This window comes from Acartia tonsa, chromosome 3 (genome assembly GCF_053477335.1).
Source record: "Acartia tonsa isolate MP-2025a chromosome 3, ASM5347733v1, whole genome shotgun sequence".
Lineage (NCBI taxonomy): Eukaryota > Metazoa > Arthropoda > Copepoda > Calanoida > Acartiidae > Acartia > Acartia tonsa.
In genome coordinates, this window is record NC_137262.1 from 38,104,429 (window position 1) to 38,122,674 (window position 18,246).

Below are 18,246 nucleotides of genomic sequence, written 5' to 3' on the forward strand. Positions count from 1 at the left end.
AATGTCTTATCCCTTTAGATCCCTGCAAAAGACCACCCCCCAATATTAAAAAGTCAGACGGCTATGAACGCTTTTTTTTTGGGGTCACTTTAAAGTATACATAATAAAAATCTAGAAGGATAAGGCAATGGCTGGTAAATTACTGAGAATTTCCAATGATAATACACACAAGTGCCCTTTCTGTAGATTACACTCAATTAAATGAACCAACCAAATAAAATTTATACACAGTTCCCGAAGTTGTTAAGCCAACGAATGTAATTTTAAATGTTAAAACTTTGGGGACTAGTGTAATAAACAGCTCCCTTAAGTTTCCTGACATGACGTAATGGGAAGAGACAGTTTTTTGTAAAGTATATTCCATTCAAGTATGTAATAAATTTTAATCTGATATATTTGAACGGCCGAATTCATAAAAAACTAAAAAAATCAACACAATTTTAAAGAGAGGGAGATAGATAAAAAAGTGTGTGTGCGTGTGTGTGTGTGAGAGAGAGAATAGTTATTTATCGCATCGTATCATAAACAGCTTTCCGATTTTCGTAGAAAACTGGATATAATACGATGTTATACATAATTTTTCAGTATGGCTGAGAACCAGTTCTATTCCACATGATATTAATCTGTTTCGAAGCGATACTAGAAATAATATTAGACAATCTTCAAAAAGCTTTACAAACAAAAAACTCAAAAAATATTTTCGTTATTAATAAAACATTTAAAGAATTAGGTCTTTTTTGTTTAGCTGGTCACTTTTACTTGACTTGTCCTCAAGATGAGACTAGCCCAAGAATTTTTAGGTATGCATATTGATGCGTTTCAAATCACATAACGTTCTAAAAGCAACATAAAAACTGGTCACATTGGCATGTTAAACTTTTCTTTTCAGTGGATAAAATGAGGGTTTTTTTTTGAAGATGTTTTTTTAGAATAACTGTAAATTTATGTGTGTGTTTTAGGGGCTTTCTGGGTGTTATTTTTATGATCGTTACTGCTCAATAATTTTCTGTGCATCTGGAGTAAACTTTTTTTTGTAAAGTAGTAAGACTTTATATAACTGTCTTAAGATTTCAATAATTACGGAACTGATTAAGTTCTACTTTTTAGGTAAACTTCATATAGGTTCTCGAATGGTTTCAGGCTATTTTTCTGTATCTTTTACCCCTTTGAACAGAGTGCTCCTAGATTCTAGGGGCAGAGCCACTAGTATTTTCAAATTGTTCTATTCCTAGATTAAGATTTGAAATATTGATGAATGCTGAACTACCACTTTTCCAGTTTAGTGCTGCGCTTTCATGTTGTTGTTCTTGTTATATGCAAAAACTTGCATTACCAACCCAGGATTGAGGGATATGTAATTGGAAGATAATTCAATCTTTCCCTAAATATTTCGTTGCTATAAAATGAAAAAAGGGTGTACTTAAATAGTTACTGGCTTTCCCAGAACTTATAGGAAAAGGAGAAACGTATCGGTTTGCAAGATCCATCAGAACCTACAGACACACACAAAGATCTTGTTTATATTAGGATAGCAAAGCTTGATTTATCTGCCATTGTCTTATCCCTGCAATGCTCGTTACTGACACAAAAACATGTTTTGTAATTTCAGATTCACCATGCTTTTCCAATTTTTCAGGCCGTTTTTGCACATCCCCTCAAATAAAAGAGCACAGCAGTCTTTATTTTTCGCTTTGAAATACTAAGTTGATAGTTTTTATGTCTTAGTGGGGCTTTTTTGAACCATACTTAATCTAACCAAACCTAAAAGAATCGCAATAAAACGTATTTCAAAACATTTTAACTTCTTTTTGGTTGCTGTTTTAAAATCAGTATCAAAGTATGGGCACTTTTTTCACACTTTGGTGTAATATTTGAATGGAGATTTTTTTTGCAGATTTTGTTTTTGTTGTTTGTTGGGCGAAAAAACGGTATTTTATTTTCCCCAAGATATTTAGCAATTCTTTGGGGGGGTTTTAAGCAAATGTTTTTGTTTGTTTGATAAAGATTATGAGATAAATAAGTTATGTATTTACAAGAACACTTTTAGCCATAAGTAGCACAGCAAAGTATAACATTACAAATTGCACTTTGAAGATCTTTTTTTTTATGAATTACAGGCCTAAAAATTGAAAGAATAAATCTAAATACTTAGTCATAGGGATGCTAATTGGGCTGTATATTCCATTAGTCCCCAAACTTTTCTTATTCGTTAGCTTAACAACTTTGAGGAGTGTCCATACGTTTCAACCATTCATTGTCATCTACAGAAGGGATAATTTTGTGTATCGTCATCGGGGATGTACATCAATTTACAAATCATTGTCTTATCCCTAAAGATTGCTGTAATAAATTCATCAATTTTGATGAAACTATTAGATATGAAGAATTATTAATTTTCAAGTTTCAGCTACTGACAGCCAATTTCGGGATAAAATCTCATTTGACCATTTTTGGAGTTAAGTATTTCATATTGGATCAGTTTTTTCTTCTCTTTCTTGTTGGGTGGTGCAATTTTAAAGGAAAGCTACTCTATATCATACTTAATACGTTTGTCTGTAATATTTGTTGTAAATATATTGTATGTTGTCATCACTTTTCCAGTGTGGCTTCGAAACCGATTAATATCTGCTGGATTTGAACGTTTCTCAGTCAAACTGAAAATTTATGTATAGCATTGTATTACAGATAATCTTTCACGAATTCTAAAAGTAAATTTCTTCAAAATAATATAAAATTTTTTAGACCGGGCCTTCGGCCTCTCAAGCTAACAAAACTGGTTTTAATCTTGTAAATTTTTTATTTTAATATCCGCGGAAAGCTGTCTATGATATGATGCGATTAATAAATAGTCTTTTTAATTAGTTCCTAAAAAATATATTTTTTAGACAAATAGACAGACAGACATCGTACTACTTTAAATCATAGATTGATTGATTTTTACATAAAGACATAATATTCCCATGCAACTCATTTTACATAACAAATAAGTAATCATGAAACAAATTAATCAAAATCAAAACAAAGCATTTTTGGCTCTGGTTAATTTCACTACAACCATACAGGGATTTAAAGGGATAAGAAAATGGCCAATAAATTTATGTACAACCCCAATGATGATACACAAAATTACTCCTTCTGTAGATTACAATTAATGGTTGAAACGTTTGAATACTCAACCAATCAAAATCCAATGATAGTCCCCAAGATTGTTGAGCCAATGAATAAGAAAACGCTATTATAGAACTTTGGGGACTTGTGTAATAAACAGACCAATATTCCCTCTCTCCCTGCAAAACTATAAGAAATTTAAAATTTCTTTAATTTCAAATCAATCAAAGTTTGTGTAAAATTGTCTTTGTTAGAGAAAGCTTTCAATAATTGATTTTTATTTTCATGAAAACTAGCAAAAAAATCAATAAACAAATAGCAAATATTAAATTTTTCCAGCTACTATAGTCAACTAAAGCATGTTAAAATCGCCCTATCAATTTCAAACCTTATATTATGCAACATTAAAGATACGAAAAAAATGTTCGTTTGTTTATTTGTCTGATTTACTGATCGTTGCATTTATGTTTGTTTTCATCCTTGTTTAACAATTTATCCATATTAGTAGAAAGTAGTAGAAATTTTGGAGGATTTCTTACAATTTGATTAGAAGATTTTATTTACATTTTTGTCTAAACTCAACTAATTATGTGGCTTTAATACTTTAAATAACAAAACACTTTTCTTTAAAAAAGTCTTTGCACTTTTAAGGGTTCGACAGCCGCTGTTTTGAGCTACTATTATATGAGAATGTAGTTATTTTTTTAAAAAAGCTTTTCTATAATTAGAGTCTGTCCATACGTCTAATTTTAGAGATTCGCTTTTATGGATGTTGCCCTTTTTTTATATAAAAATGTACTTCAATATTAATGCGACAATTTTTAATATGTTTACGGGTGCAGCTGACGTTCCCTGCTTATTTGTAAGACATTAATTTAGATTTTAATCAGTCAATTTTTTGTGTTAACTTGGTTAGCTTGGTAGTATGATTAGAATTTCTGCGGTTATTGCTTGGAAGCCTTTTAAAAAAATTTTTGTTGCGATTTTAACATAAATATTTTTAAATACGCCTATTTAACTTCAGTTTTTGAGTTTCTAAATTTTTCAAGTTTTTATTCTGTATGGATCTCAGGGATAAAACAATTGACGATAAATTGGTTTACCACCCAAGGATAATAAGCAGTATAACCCCACTTCTGAAGATTAAAGTTATTGGTTGATAACAACTAATAAAAATTAACAATAAAAAAGTCTTCAGAGATTTTGAATGTCCCCCCTCCCCTAGGTTTTGCAATTTTAAAGTTGTTCACGAGATCTTGATAGACAACCACCAAACGTCGTATAAGATTTATCTGTAATTATAAGACTAATCAATTAAGTTTTTAGGAAATAATATTTATAGACAAAGGTTAATCAATCAAATGAACTGAAACTGTAAACATATTGATTAGGTAACTAAAATACAGGGAGTGAGGTGACATTGGGCTGATTATTGCAAAAGCCCCCAAAGTTTTATAATGACGTTCTTTTATACGTTGGCTCAATTAATTTGGGGACTATTACAACACTTGAATTGATTGGATGGTTCATTAAGTTGAGTGTCAAACTTTTCAACCACTAAATACTAACATATAGAAGTGTTAATTTTGTCTATCATCATTGGGATTGTACATCAATTTATCGGCCATTGTCTTATCCCTTTAGATCCCTGTCTAAGATAACAAATTCTTAATAAACAAATCAATAATCATAACTCATTTAACCAGATTCAAATATCAAAATTTAAAGAAAAGATATAAAATGTATGAATGTATAAAAAAGGAGCTTGCATTGATTGATAGATATTAATATGAAATAGCGGTGTTATTATTATCAGGGAGAAAGGGGACGTTAGACTGTAAATTACACTGTTACCAAAAGTATTATAATTTCGTTTCCTCATTTTTTTCTAGTTTTGCCTTTTTTCATTCGGCACATTGTCTTGTCCCTTAAGATCTCTGGATTATTATAGTTACTTGTAGCTTAAGATTTCGATATTCATCGAACCGATAAAGTTCTTCATTTGAAGAAAACTGCTTTCATTTGTTCCAGGATGGTTTTTATACTATTCTAGCTTTAGATATATGTCTTGGGTTGGTTTTAGGCTTTTTTTCTGCCCTTATCCAGCTCTTCGAATACAGAGCTCCAATATGCTAGGGGCACATACGTTATATATATTTTACTAACTTTTAAGTAAACAAGATTGTTAATTTTAAAAATAAATCAATAAACACACATATTGTTTGCATTCTCAGGGGTACGGAAGGACAGACGAAAATTTTCAATATTTAGTGTAGCTTCTCTACTAAAAAGAGAGAGAAGATCCCATTATTGGAAAGGAAGGGTGGGGATAGGGAAATAGAAATACAAAAGAGGATGTAGGAAATGGGGGTATGGTATAACCATATGTGGAAAAGGGTGGAGCATCTATGAACAGGGATACACCACAGGGATCTAAAGAGGTAAGATAATGGACGATAAATAGATGTACATCCCCAATTTGCTATACAAAAATATAGTTTTTGACTTTTTAATAAAATCTTTTATTAAGTCATTATTATCTCTTTGTTACACCAGGCTTATTATGTAAAGAAAACAATTATATTTGTCTCAATTATGAGCATTTTTGATTTGCAGAAAAGTAGTATCCAACTCTCTGATTCAAATTATTGAGGAAGATGTCAAATAGAGGCTTTTAAAAAGGAAAAAAAAAGATATGAAATGAAAGAGAAAAGAGAGAGAGAGAAAGAGAAAGAGAAAGAGAGAGAGAGAGAGAGAGAGAGAGAGAGAGAGAGAGAGAGAGAGAGAGAGAGAGAGAGAGAGAGAGAGAGAGAGAGAGAGAGAGAGAGAGAGAGAGAGAGAGAGAGAGGCTCTATCTATTGAATAATATGATTAATAATGATATAAGAATAGGCAAGGTTTTGATTAAGCTTCCTGCCATTATACAGTAACTTAGATCAGTTAGATACACTAATAGATTATACAGTAACTTAGATCAGTTAGATATGTGATTGCTTTTATTATGTATTGGTAGGGCTACTCTAAAACTGTCTTTGTCTTTCTGTCGTTATGTTCATCCTACTAAAATACTGCTCCATATTTGGTCCTATCTTCTGTCTATAATTTAAAGCGTTATATTTCTAAAACCAAGATATTGATTAATACTTAAAGTACTTTAGATACTTTGCTCAAATCTTAGTAAACCATTTGTGTAACTTACTGTATAATCCATACAATAGACTAATAATAGATAATGTGTACATTACAGAAATATTCCTCTTCCTATTTATGACTCAGTTACAATAAACGGTTAGAGGATCATTTTTAGAATCAAAGCTTTTCTATAACTTAGGCCATTCTGTCCTTTTAGAAAAACATATTATATCAGTTGCTAGGAAAGATAGGCGTACTTTTATACTTTTTTTACTAGGACTATGCATCTTTTGGAAATTATTAGTATTATTTTAGTTTTTAATGTAAAATTTCATCAAAATCATGTTTTTATGTTATAACTACATTGTATTAATATTATAAATATATTGTTATTTAATCTATTATGTTTTATTTCAGATTTTTTCCCAAGTGATCCTAGTTATATATAAATTCAGCCAAAGAAAAAAAGCCTAATCATCAATAAAAAGCCCCCTCCAAGGTGCTCATTTTTGATTGAAAATAGGTTTTTTATTAAAATGGAGTGAATTTTATCCTTAAACAAAAAACAGTGAATTTTGTAGAGTGATTTTTTTCTTGGTGTTTTTTTTTGGCTTGTGTGTATTTTTGAAAATGTGGTCGTTACGGGACATTTCTCGTACCCCACTTTTTATGCGTTAAGGTGAGTCTTTTTACTATTTCTAATTAGCGTATTTACTCTATAAATTCAGGTGTCTGTATGTCCAAATGTATGTAAGACAGAAAGTTAGATTTTTTCACCTTCTATTCAAGATAGAACATTACATTGTGATGGTATTAGATGTATTAAAACTAAACAATATTTATATTAGTTAGGATATACCAATCTAAGCAATTTTTTTTTTTTTAATTTAAAGCTTAAAAAGTTAAATAGGCTTGATACGATATACAGAGACTATAAACCAATGTGATTTGGACTAATCATAGAGAGACATCGCTTTTAGCACCAAACTAAAAGTTCAAATCTTTCTAAATGAATTCAAATCACCTTTGATTTGTGTATTTATATCCAGCCCTTTAATTTGTTTAACAGAATACTTTGTCTTTCATGTGAATAATTATACAAATACATAATTTATTAAAGGTGCGACTCGGCAATAGGACAGAGACAAACATTACCAGAATCAATTGATCTTGCAATGAAAGGACCTAAAAACAAAGATTGTTCAATAAAAGGTTGAAATGTTTTATTAAATAGGGTAGCGACAAATTATTAAAGTTTTATAGTTCTTAAAGGAGATGAGATAAACGTCCAGAAAGGGGACTGTTAGGGGTAAATTTAATGATATGAACAAAAATATAACATGATTTTAATCTAATTAAATGGTAGAATGTCTGTCCATTTTCCTGGGTGCGACTGCTTGTTAGCTTTTTTTCTATGTTTAATCACCGAATATACTAATCATGAAAACGGAAATAAACATAATACACAATTGACTGAGAGTGGCTAAAAAATCTTTTGATTTTAGATGATTTGGATTGAAATAATTTCTTAATAGACATACTTAGAACATTATATCTATAGATTGACTCATAAAGTATGTTTCCAGTAAGACTCTGAACCGATTCATTTCTGCTGTATTAAAAAATCACGTATCGTATCATATTATAGAGAATTTTTCCACAGAAATATGATTACAGGATTGATACAAAGGCCTGGGCTAACAAAGCTGGAATTATTATAATTCATTTCTGAATGCTTCTATTTTGGTATAGAGAGAATATAAGTTCATTGTTATAAAACTTTTTTTTTTTAGGTCGTTTTTTTTTGTAATATAATAAATATTACATAAATATACCATAGTGTAAAAAATGACTAAAGCAATATGTAACTATTTTTATACAGTTCTTGTTCCGTCTTTGATTAGCAACAAAAGAAATTGTCTATTTATTTAATTGGATTTATTATTAATTGGAGTTTACACCAGATTATCGTATACTTTAAAGAACTTGTAGCTGGCTAAGATAACGATCCTCCCAATTCACCCGCCTTACACCATCCCCTTACCTCCTACTGGATAAACGAACCAATAAGTGATTTTATAATTAATGACAATTTTTCCCCTGTCATTCTATCCACCTATATCATATATCCATTTTATTTAAGGGTGTTAATAAACTGGATTTCACATGACATTAATATTCATAAATTTTCATGTTTTCTACTGTTATTTATGTGCATTAATAAACTATAGAATTGTCTTAATTTTATTTAATTTTTAGTCCGTGTGAATCATGCAATTTTAGACTTTTGGGGTGTTTTTGTAATCTCGCAGATTTTTTTTGTCCTTTGTGGATTTCTTTATTTGATTGACTTATCTCCTAATTGATAAGCTAATGGACCATGAATTTATATAAATTCCCAATGATGATAAACAAAATTACTCCTTTGTAGATTTAGATTATTGTTTGTAAGGTTTGGTCACTGCTTGTTTGGAACCAATTAATCAACATTTAATAAAAGTACCCAAAGTTTTTAATCCAACGTATATGATAACATATTTAGAAAACTTTGTGTTCAAGTGGAATTTACATTTAAATGTACTCTTCCTCCCTAAATATTTAGGATTCTATTAGTATATGTATATACGATATGTCGAACTAATTATCAGATAAAACAGCTCTCAAAATAAGCTCTTAGATAACCTTTATTAAATGTTATATAAATGTTACATAAACTTTTGAGATATTATTTTTTTTGCTTGAACACTTAGCATGATTATTCAACAATTATTCAATAGTATATTTCTTCCAAGCCATTGTTTTATTTATTGCAAGTTTGTACATATAAGAGTTTTTAGGGAGGGAGGGGATATTAGAATGCTATTTTAACAGTCTTTGATGTTTCATGTGTCCCTTTCCTAAATCTGATTGATTAGTTAATTAGGTTTGTGTGTCTAAGCGGTTGAACCAATAGTTTTTATCTACAGAGTTTAAGAATAGCAACTTTATACAATATTTTTTAAAAATAACTCTTTTGTATGATATTTTTTTTAGATAAAGTACCTAATTGTTTTTTTTTTCTTTTCATGTGTGGATTTCTTATCTTAATACCAAATTCTCTAGTATTTTCAATTTTCTATTAATTTATTTTATATTAAGTTAGGCATATAGATTATTTAGAATGTCACATTTCTAAAATCTGTCAAGAAATATTTAAGATAATGTTATTTGATTAACAAAATATACAACAGACGAACTAACGCTAAAGAGTAGCATCGTTCCTCTATAATGAATGTATATATGTACTTGATTTATTATGTAATTTGTGTAGTAAGGGTCTTCTTTAGCTAACGGTGGTATTAGAACATTTTTTGAGGCATATAGACATGTATCCTTTAATGTAATAAAATGGTTGACTGTCTGTTTGTTACTTAAGATCCCCAAAAGATAGCTTGATAAGTATCAATATACTACCTAAATCTAGACTTTATTTGCTGAATGAAAATCGTCCCTTTGATGATACACAAAATTAACCCTTCTGTAGATTACAATAAGTTCTTTAAACGTTTGGACACTTAACTAAATGAACCAACTAATTAAAATGCAATAAAAGTCCCCATAGTTTTTAAACCACCTTAACTTAATTATGAAACCTTGGGGACTAGTGTAAAGTTCCTGATGGTCGTGGCATAACTACAATGAATATAATAACGACAAAGTAAAAAAAAGGAACTTGGTCGACTTTTGTTGTTTTTCTTGTGATAACTTGTCCCTGCACTACTCTGAGTAATAATTAAAACAGTATAATACAAATTGCAGGTCAAAAAACGGGCCTTAGAATCTACCCTACCCCCCGCTTAAAGATGTTCATACATAAATGATAATTTATTAGAATAGCATTTATCAAAGTATAAATTATAATAATAAGCTAGCGGCTGCGCCCCTAGCATAAAGAGGCTCTGTTTTCAAAAGCTTTAAATGTTAAATTTTTTTCATTCAACAAAAATCATTCTTTGCATCCCCTATTAAGCATTTTTGATACCATCTTTGAAACATTTTTTGTTGCATACCATGGTCAAAAAGACTGCCATTCAATTACCTACCATTACACTAGCGCATTTTTATTCATAGTGAATTATGGAAAAACAAATTTCATTAGTGTGTAAGATCTTAAAATGTAAATTTTGAGACAATTTGACAAATGTATAGAGAATATAATTGTCCTCAATTTAGGTTGTTAATATAGACATCATTTAATGGTCAGTTCGTTCATTCAGTAGGAGTTGAGGGGATGGGAAAAGAGATGATTGGGAGGATCATTGTATCAACCAGCTACAAGTTTCACCTCATGAGAGTATTTCTAATTTGGTGTAAGATCCAAGAAATAATAAATCGATTTTTATGCATAAAATATGTTAAACATTTTAATTAGTTAAAAACAGTTTTCAATTTTTTCAGTGTCTTTTTTTGCCATAAAGTTTTTATGTTTCCTACATCTTAATTATGCAACTGTTAAAGAAAAATAAAGATTTACCATATGATAATTTCTAGATACACATCTCTTAGTTCAGAGGTTGAAAAAGATATTATTTTCTTTTGGGGAGTATACTGTAAAACTTTGTGGACTTTTATTGAATTTTGATTCGTTAGTTCTAAACAAACTAGTTCTAAAATGTTTTTCATTCGTAAGCAAAATAACTTTTTATCAAATAATTTTCTAACTTTTTATCAAATAATGTGTCATTTTGTTTTCATTTATAGGAATGTAAATACATTTATCGTACATTGTCTTTCTCCTAAAATAACTAATAATTTTCTAAAAAGGCAAAATAATAATCTTACTTTAATGACTCCCATACATTCAAGATGAGAGAAACATATCCACAACCCAACTGTATCTTCTTCTTTTTATATATTATGAATTGTCATAGTGCATATGCAATTGTAAACAAAAGATTTATTTACTAAATTAAAAAGAATGCATTTTATCATTACTACTCTGTAACACATATTGTCTGTAGGTCCGTCTGTCTGATGGAAATATGTATTATTTGACTTCAAATTCAAATTTCTTGAGAATATAACATGTGTATATAAAATAACCATTTCTGATAATATAAAGTAGTAAGTTTATTGTCTGTAGCTTATAATTTCAATAACTGCTAAATTGATTGAGTTGACGATTTTAGGGAAGCTTTGAATTGATCCCAGGATGGTATTAGGCTATTTAGTTGTTTTATATTTAAATCTTAGGGTTGTTTTAGGCTATTTTCTGTCCTTACCTTCGATTTTAGTACTCTATAACTCACTTTCTACAATGGGATCAATGGGCTTTTACATAGGATATGCTTCTGTAATAGCTTGTGTAGATTCTCTTCAATAGCAAGCATCTACTGTAGACTTTACTTTGTCTCTCAACCTATTGCCTATTACAAGAAAAGTTTTATTTGTGTGATTTCTTACTAAATGATGTTGTTATCCGTACCTATCTATAAGAACCTGTATTGAAATAGTTTAAAAATTCATTAGGATAACTGTTTTTTAAAAGGCATGTCTGTCCCGACCTAATCTTGGAGTGTGCATTCATTTTCACACATGGGGTATAAGATACATATATCCTCACCTGAAAGGTATTATTAAAACAGCGCAAAAAGTCACATAGCCTTTCCTTTGGGATATATATTAATTTATCATCCATTGTCTTATCCCTTAAGATTTCTGCTTTGTTGCGAATATCAGTCTGCAGATATTGTAATATGCAGAATTGATATTACATAACAGCCAGAGGTAGGGATGATCTATTTCAGTTTTGGCTCAAGACTGGCAAAATTATACTTTTAAACATTTTGATATAACATCTAGGTTCTAAAGTTATTTAAGGCTTTATTAGAACATTTGAAATTAGGCTTTAGTTTGCATGTTAATGTAATGTGATACTACACAAGCGTAGAAACTGTATGATATAATGATGAGCTTATATTAAGTAACTGTATACCAATCTTAATATCATACATAACATTACTTATATTTCAAGTACATGAAGCTAAAACAAATAGACAAATAAATATTTAATAAGTACATGAGACTTAGTACATAAGACTCTATAGTTTCGTATATAAAATTAACATGATGTCTGTCTATCTGTCTAGATATCACTAAACAGATAAGGTTCTTCTCTACAGTGTAACTTCTTATAGGTCCAGGAAATGTTCTAACCATCCAACTTTTCCAAGAGAAATCGCCACTAGAAAAAAATATCCCCCACATTTTTTTTCTTTTAGAAAACTAAATGCTAAGCTCTTCATAGTGCCTATAAAAATTGACGTCATCCAATACAATGGTAGGCCAATACACAGACTAAATTACCAATGGCAGGCAAGTATACATTTTAATTGACCAATGGTAGGCCAGTATGACGTCATTTTTTATAGGCAATATAAAAAGCTTTACAAAATACGAAATTAAAGAGTTTACTTACCCCCTTCCCTTTCTCAAGTGCCCTTAGAGACCTCTAGGGTCGTAGCCGCTAGTAATAAATAAAGGGATTGGCATCAATGAGTTAGGGAGTAACAAATTACAAAATTCCCCCAACAAAAAGTTATTTTATGTACCTAATGACTGGGAAACGGTTGAGTATTGAAAATGATAGGTTTGTGGTTCTGAGTTGTTGTGCGCTAGTTTTTGCCAGCCATTTTGGCACACACTGGCAGCAATGTGCAAAAATATTTTAGCAAGCTTTGAATCAAAAACTTTGAAAATATAATTTAGGGGCATCCTGACAAGTGATAGGACAATCGTTGATAAATTGATATACATCCCCAATGATATTAAACAAAATTTCCGTTTAGGTTTTATTTTGCTTGAAAAATTTCGACATTAATAGTTAAAACCAACCAATCAAAATTCCATAAAAGTTTCCAATGTTTTTGAGACAACTAATTAGATAATGTTATTATAAAATTTTGGGTACCAGTGTAATTTACACCTTAATGTCACCTCCTTTCCTGTCTAATATAACATATTTATAATTTTATATTAATCAGTTTTAGAGGAGCTTTTCTGCCATTTTTTGTGAAATCTAAATTAAAGACTTTCTAAAGTATTTTTCAAAAGTCCATTTCTAGAGCATAGTATATAAAGGATAGTAGAATCCCCATATGGGGGTAGAGACAGATTTGTCCTAATCCCTTTTATAGCTTAGTGAATCTATCACCCCCTCCCTTCAACCTCACTCTAGCTTTATATTATTTAAGAAAATTAATTTGTTTACCATCATTTAACCTATCCAAACTGTGTAAATAAAGCATCACAAATATACATTTTTTTGAAGACGAAAAAGTCCCTCGAAAAATCACAATGTTACGTCATAAAAACGTCATTATCCATCTATTTTTTAGGGGTTTTCGTTCCCACTCCTCCTCTCCTCATCCCTCTTTTTTTTGACATCATTGAGGGACTTTCTTCGTCTACCATTTTTTTCATGGGTAGAGAGGACAAAGGACTTTAAATTGTACTAGTCCCTAATGTTGACGAAGCCCAATCTGTACCACTTTTGATTCCTGTGACGTCATAAAATGAGGGAGATGAGAGGAGAAGTGGGAAAGAAAACCCCTAAAAAAGAGATGGATTTTTATTACGTCAGAGAAATCAAAAGTGGTACAGATTGGGCTTCGTCCCAAAAGTTTTGTAAACACGTTCTTACATTCGTTTGCTCTAAAACTTTGGGGACCTTTTATTTAAGCTTGATTGGACTGTAAAAATAATCAGTGGCCAAACTTTTCTAGCTATAAATTATCGTTCATTGCCTTATTCTTTTTGGTCCACTAACGTTTTGTGGGATGTTTCCAAAGATTGTTAAAGATTATGCCCTCATTTGTAAAACAACATACAGCCACACCCCCTAAACATGATGTTGCTTCCTTCTACACTAAAAAAATTGTAGATTTTTTAATTTTGTTCCTTTTTATGACGTCATTGATATCAAATTGATAAAATTACAATTTTAAAATCGTAACTTTTTCATACTATAACTAAAAATTCTTCGGTTAAGCAAAATGGAGGATTTTTTTTTACAAATAACCAAACTAAATATTGATATTTATTTGTTTTTCTTCTTTTAGGTAAGCTAAAGTAATGTTTTTAGAGCGCCGCAGGTGAATTATTTGTTGGATTAGAACTCTCAGTTGCTTGGTAGAAACCATCAAATACAAAAATAATTATTACTGAATTTTTGCTTGAATGTGTAAACATCCCTGGTTGTTCCTACTGATGTAAATTCAACATGTAAAAATATAGAAAACATGTCCCTACACAAAATATAGACAGATATTCTGTAATTTTATTTAATTTTTATAAAGTGGAGTCTGTGTTTTGCTAATAAACATATTGAAATTTCCCTTGTATTAAACCTGTTATGAGCAATACTGAAAAACTATGTATCATATAAAATTTTCCCAAAAAATAAAATCAATACTTTTTTGTTGGCCTTATAATTTCTTATCTTACTATCCGCGGAAAGTTGTCCATAATACGATGCGATAAATGACTATTCCTATAGAAGATGATTAAAGTCCCTCAACAGATTATGACATCATACGATAGAATAGCCAATGAGAGGCCAGTATAATTGACCAATGGTAAAATTTATGCTGGCCTCTCATTTGTTATTTATCGTATGACGTTATAATCTGTTAAGGGACTTTAATCATCCTCATTCCTATATTGTCATATTTATGTAAAGTTGAAAATATCCAAAAAAAAATTGATAATATCCTTTTGAGTTGTCGTCCCTTTCCTAAACTTAACAATTCAACAATAAGAAACATTTCCGTAGTTTTTACATTTTTTAGCCAAGAAAATATTCTCTTCTTTCTATTTGACAACTATGTAAACAAGGATGACAACATACATAAGTAATCTATGCTTAATGCTTATTGGAAATAGCAGAAAAATGTTCGATTTTTAGGAAAAAAATAAACAGAAGAGTCTTTTAAAAAGAAACAAGGATGACAACATCCATAAGTAGCGAAGTACAAAAGTTCGTGGATGGGACTGACGGTCATTGTTGTTTTCTTCAAACGACAGGAAATTTAATTTTGATATCTTTAACTGAAAAAATTTTGAAAATCGTTTAATAAACACCAAAGATATGGGAAAAATGTAAAAAATATAAAATAGTCAAAAACCTGCAAAAAGGCAGTCTGACCGTCATTGTTGTTTTCTTCAAACGATGGGAAATTTGATTTTGATATCTTTAACTGAAAAAAGTTTGAAAATCGGACCACAAACACCAAAGATATGGGGGAAAATGTAAAAAATATAAAAATAGCCAAAAACCTGCAAAAAGGCAGTCTAACCGTCATAGTTGGTTCTCCAAACGACGGAAAATTTAATTTTGATTTATCTAACTGAAAAAATTTTGAAAATCGGACCATAAACACCAAAGATATGAGGAAAAATGTGGAAAATAAAAAAATAGCCTAAAACCTGCCAAAAATCCGTCCGACCGCCATTGACGTTTTATAGTTATTTGTGCTCCTTAATGATGGGAATGTTGTCAAAAAATTTCAGCTTTTTATCTTTTATAGGAGCTGAGTAAATCCCATTTCCCCCATAGCGTTACGGACTGACGGACTGACGGACTGACGGACTGACGGACGGACGGACGGACAAAGTGAATTATAGAGTAGCTTCGCTACTAAAAAAAGTAAATATGTCCGTTTAATATGGGGGAATGGATTAATGGGTGCTTATTTGAAAATACTGAAAACTGCAATTTTATTTTTTTCTGAAAAATGAATATATGTATCTTATACCAAAATAAAAAATAAAAAAAATATCAACTTCGGACTTTTTGATTATCTATTTCTAAATTATCATTTTTTCTATTGCAACGTAATCGTTGTTGGAAAATAATTTTGGTTGCTTTTTATGAACACTTTGGGATGGATAAATTGGTGGACAAACCCTTTTTTGTGGCAGATTAATGGCCCGGCCGCATAAAAGGCCAAAGATGGACATTAGATGGACAAATAAATGGACACACAGGTTTTCAATTAAAGGGACAATCCTAATTGTATTCAAATTAAATCACAACAAACATTTCTAAATGTTTTAAAGAAAATCAAATTATCTTTTCTGTTGTTTTAAATTATTGGTAAAAAATTAGTTTTGAATCAACCAATCAAAATTCAATTGGAGTAACCAAAGTTTTAGAGCTAATGAAAAAACAAAGGTAATAAGTAATAAGACTTTGGTTACCAGTGTAATCTACAGTATAACGTCCCCTCCCTTCCTTGCTACTTTGGACCATGTCTTTTTTTTGTTGTTGAAATATTCCATACAAAAATATAATAAGCTGTAGTAACAAACAACTTATGTATATATAATGTACGAAGCTTTTCTACAATTAGGGTCGGTCCGTATGTCTGTCCGTCCGTTTTTTTGTTAATTTAGGCATGTTAGAATTGTCCTATCGAATTTAAACTTTGTCATACCGTTTCAGAGCTTCGTTTTTCTGGATTTCGTCATCCTTGTTTCAAATAGCATTATTACGTTTTTAATAGTCATTTAATCATGGGTTAATGTGTTTTTTAATTGAACTTGTGCCATGCAAACTGTTTTGCTATCTTGTTTATTCAAGTCTAATTTCTGCTAACTTTTGAAATCCCTCTTGGATTTGGAATTAAGGTTACAAAACTAACATTTTATCAACTCTTAGAAATCTATATCTTCTTTTTAAATACTGATTTTGAGTTTTTGTTTGTATAATAATGATACTAGAGTAAATCAGATTTTTTGGTTTAAAAAAAACTGTTCGAAAAAAGTAATTTAATAATTCTTTAGGGAATTTTGTAAATTTTAGGTTTTTCCTTTACTAAATAAGACCCATCTCTCTAGCTTAGGATTGCACAGGAATAAAAACTCAAAGAAGATTTTAGAAAAAATGGTTATATTTACTTTCAAATTAAAATAAAGGCGATGGTTAAAAACTGCTATAATCATATCGTACATATCGTTGAATATTAAACTTTTGGAGAATATTTATATATTTAGCAATGACCTATACCTTATTCCCTGAAGGCTTTAAGTCCCATCCACAGAGTGCAGTGGGAGATAGAATATAGTATTTCTAGTATTAATTAATCTACCATTGTCCTATACCTTATTCCCTGAGGCTTTAAGTCCCATCCACAGAGTGGGAGATAGAATATAGTATTTCTAGTATTAATTAATCTACCATTGTCCTATACCTTATTCCCTGGAGGCCCTAAGTCCCATCCACACAGTGGGAGATAGAATATAGTATTTCTAGTATTAATTAATCTACCATTGTCCTATACCTTATTCCCTGGAGGCTTTAAGTCCCATCCACACAGTGGGAGATAGAATATAGTATTTCTAGTATTAATTAATCTACCATTGTCCTATACCTTATTCCCTGGAGGCTTTAAGTCCCATCCACACAGTGGGAGATAGAATATAGTATTTCTAGTATTATTTAATCTACCATTGTCCTATACCTTATTCCCTGAGGCTTTAAGTCCCATCCACAGAGTGCAGTGGGAGATAGAATATAGTATTTCTAGTATTAATTAATCTACCATTGTCCTATACCTTATTCCCTGAGGCTTTAAGTCCCATCCACACAGTGGGAGATAGAATATAGTATTTCTAGTATTAATTAATCTACCATTGTCCTATACCTTATTCCCTGGAGGCTTTAAGTCCCATCCACACAGTGGGAGATAGAATATAGTATTTCTAGTATTAATTAATCTACCATTGTCCTATACCTTATTCCCTGGAGGCCCTAAGTCCCATCCACACAGTGGGAGATAGAATATAGTATTTCCGTCAGTTAATTAAACACGGCTTTGTACGGATGGGTGTCAATACGTTTCAACAAATACTTTGAGTAGCGCAGCAAATATATAGCAAATATAAGAAGGTACTTTTTTGTGATACCCTGCCTTAAAATACTTTTAAATCTTCCCAAGACCTATAAAGGATATATTGTAAAGGAGA

General features: G+C 30.4%; 1 protein-coding gene across 1 annotated transcript in view; it reads left to right on the forward strand.

Annotated features, from left to right (window-relative positions):
* The first annotated feature begins 6,661 nt into the window (after nucleotides 1–6,661).
* LOC145314866 (U-scoloptoxin(01)-Cw1a-like) overlaps nucleotides 6,662–18,246 on the forward strand; it is a 136,234-nt gene continuing 124,649 nt past the window's right edge. The window contains exon 1 of the mRNA XM_080154946.1: nucleotides 6,662–6,919. The gene's annotated coding sequence lies outside the window, so the exon portion shown is untranslated. The remainder of the gene's footprint in view (nucleotides 6,920–18,246) is intronic.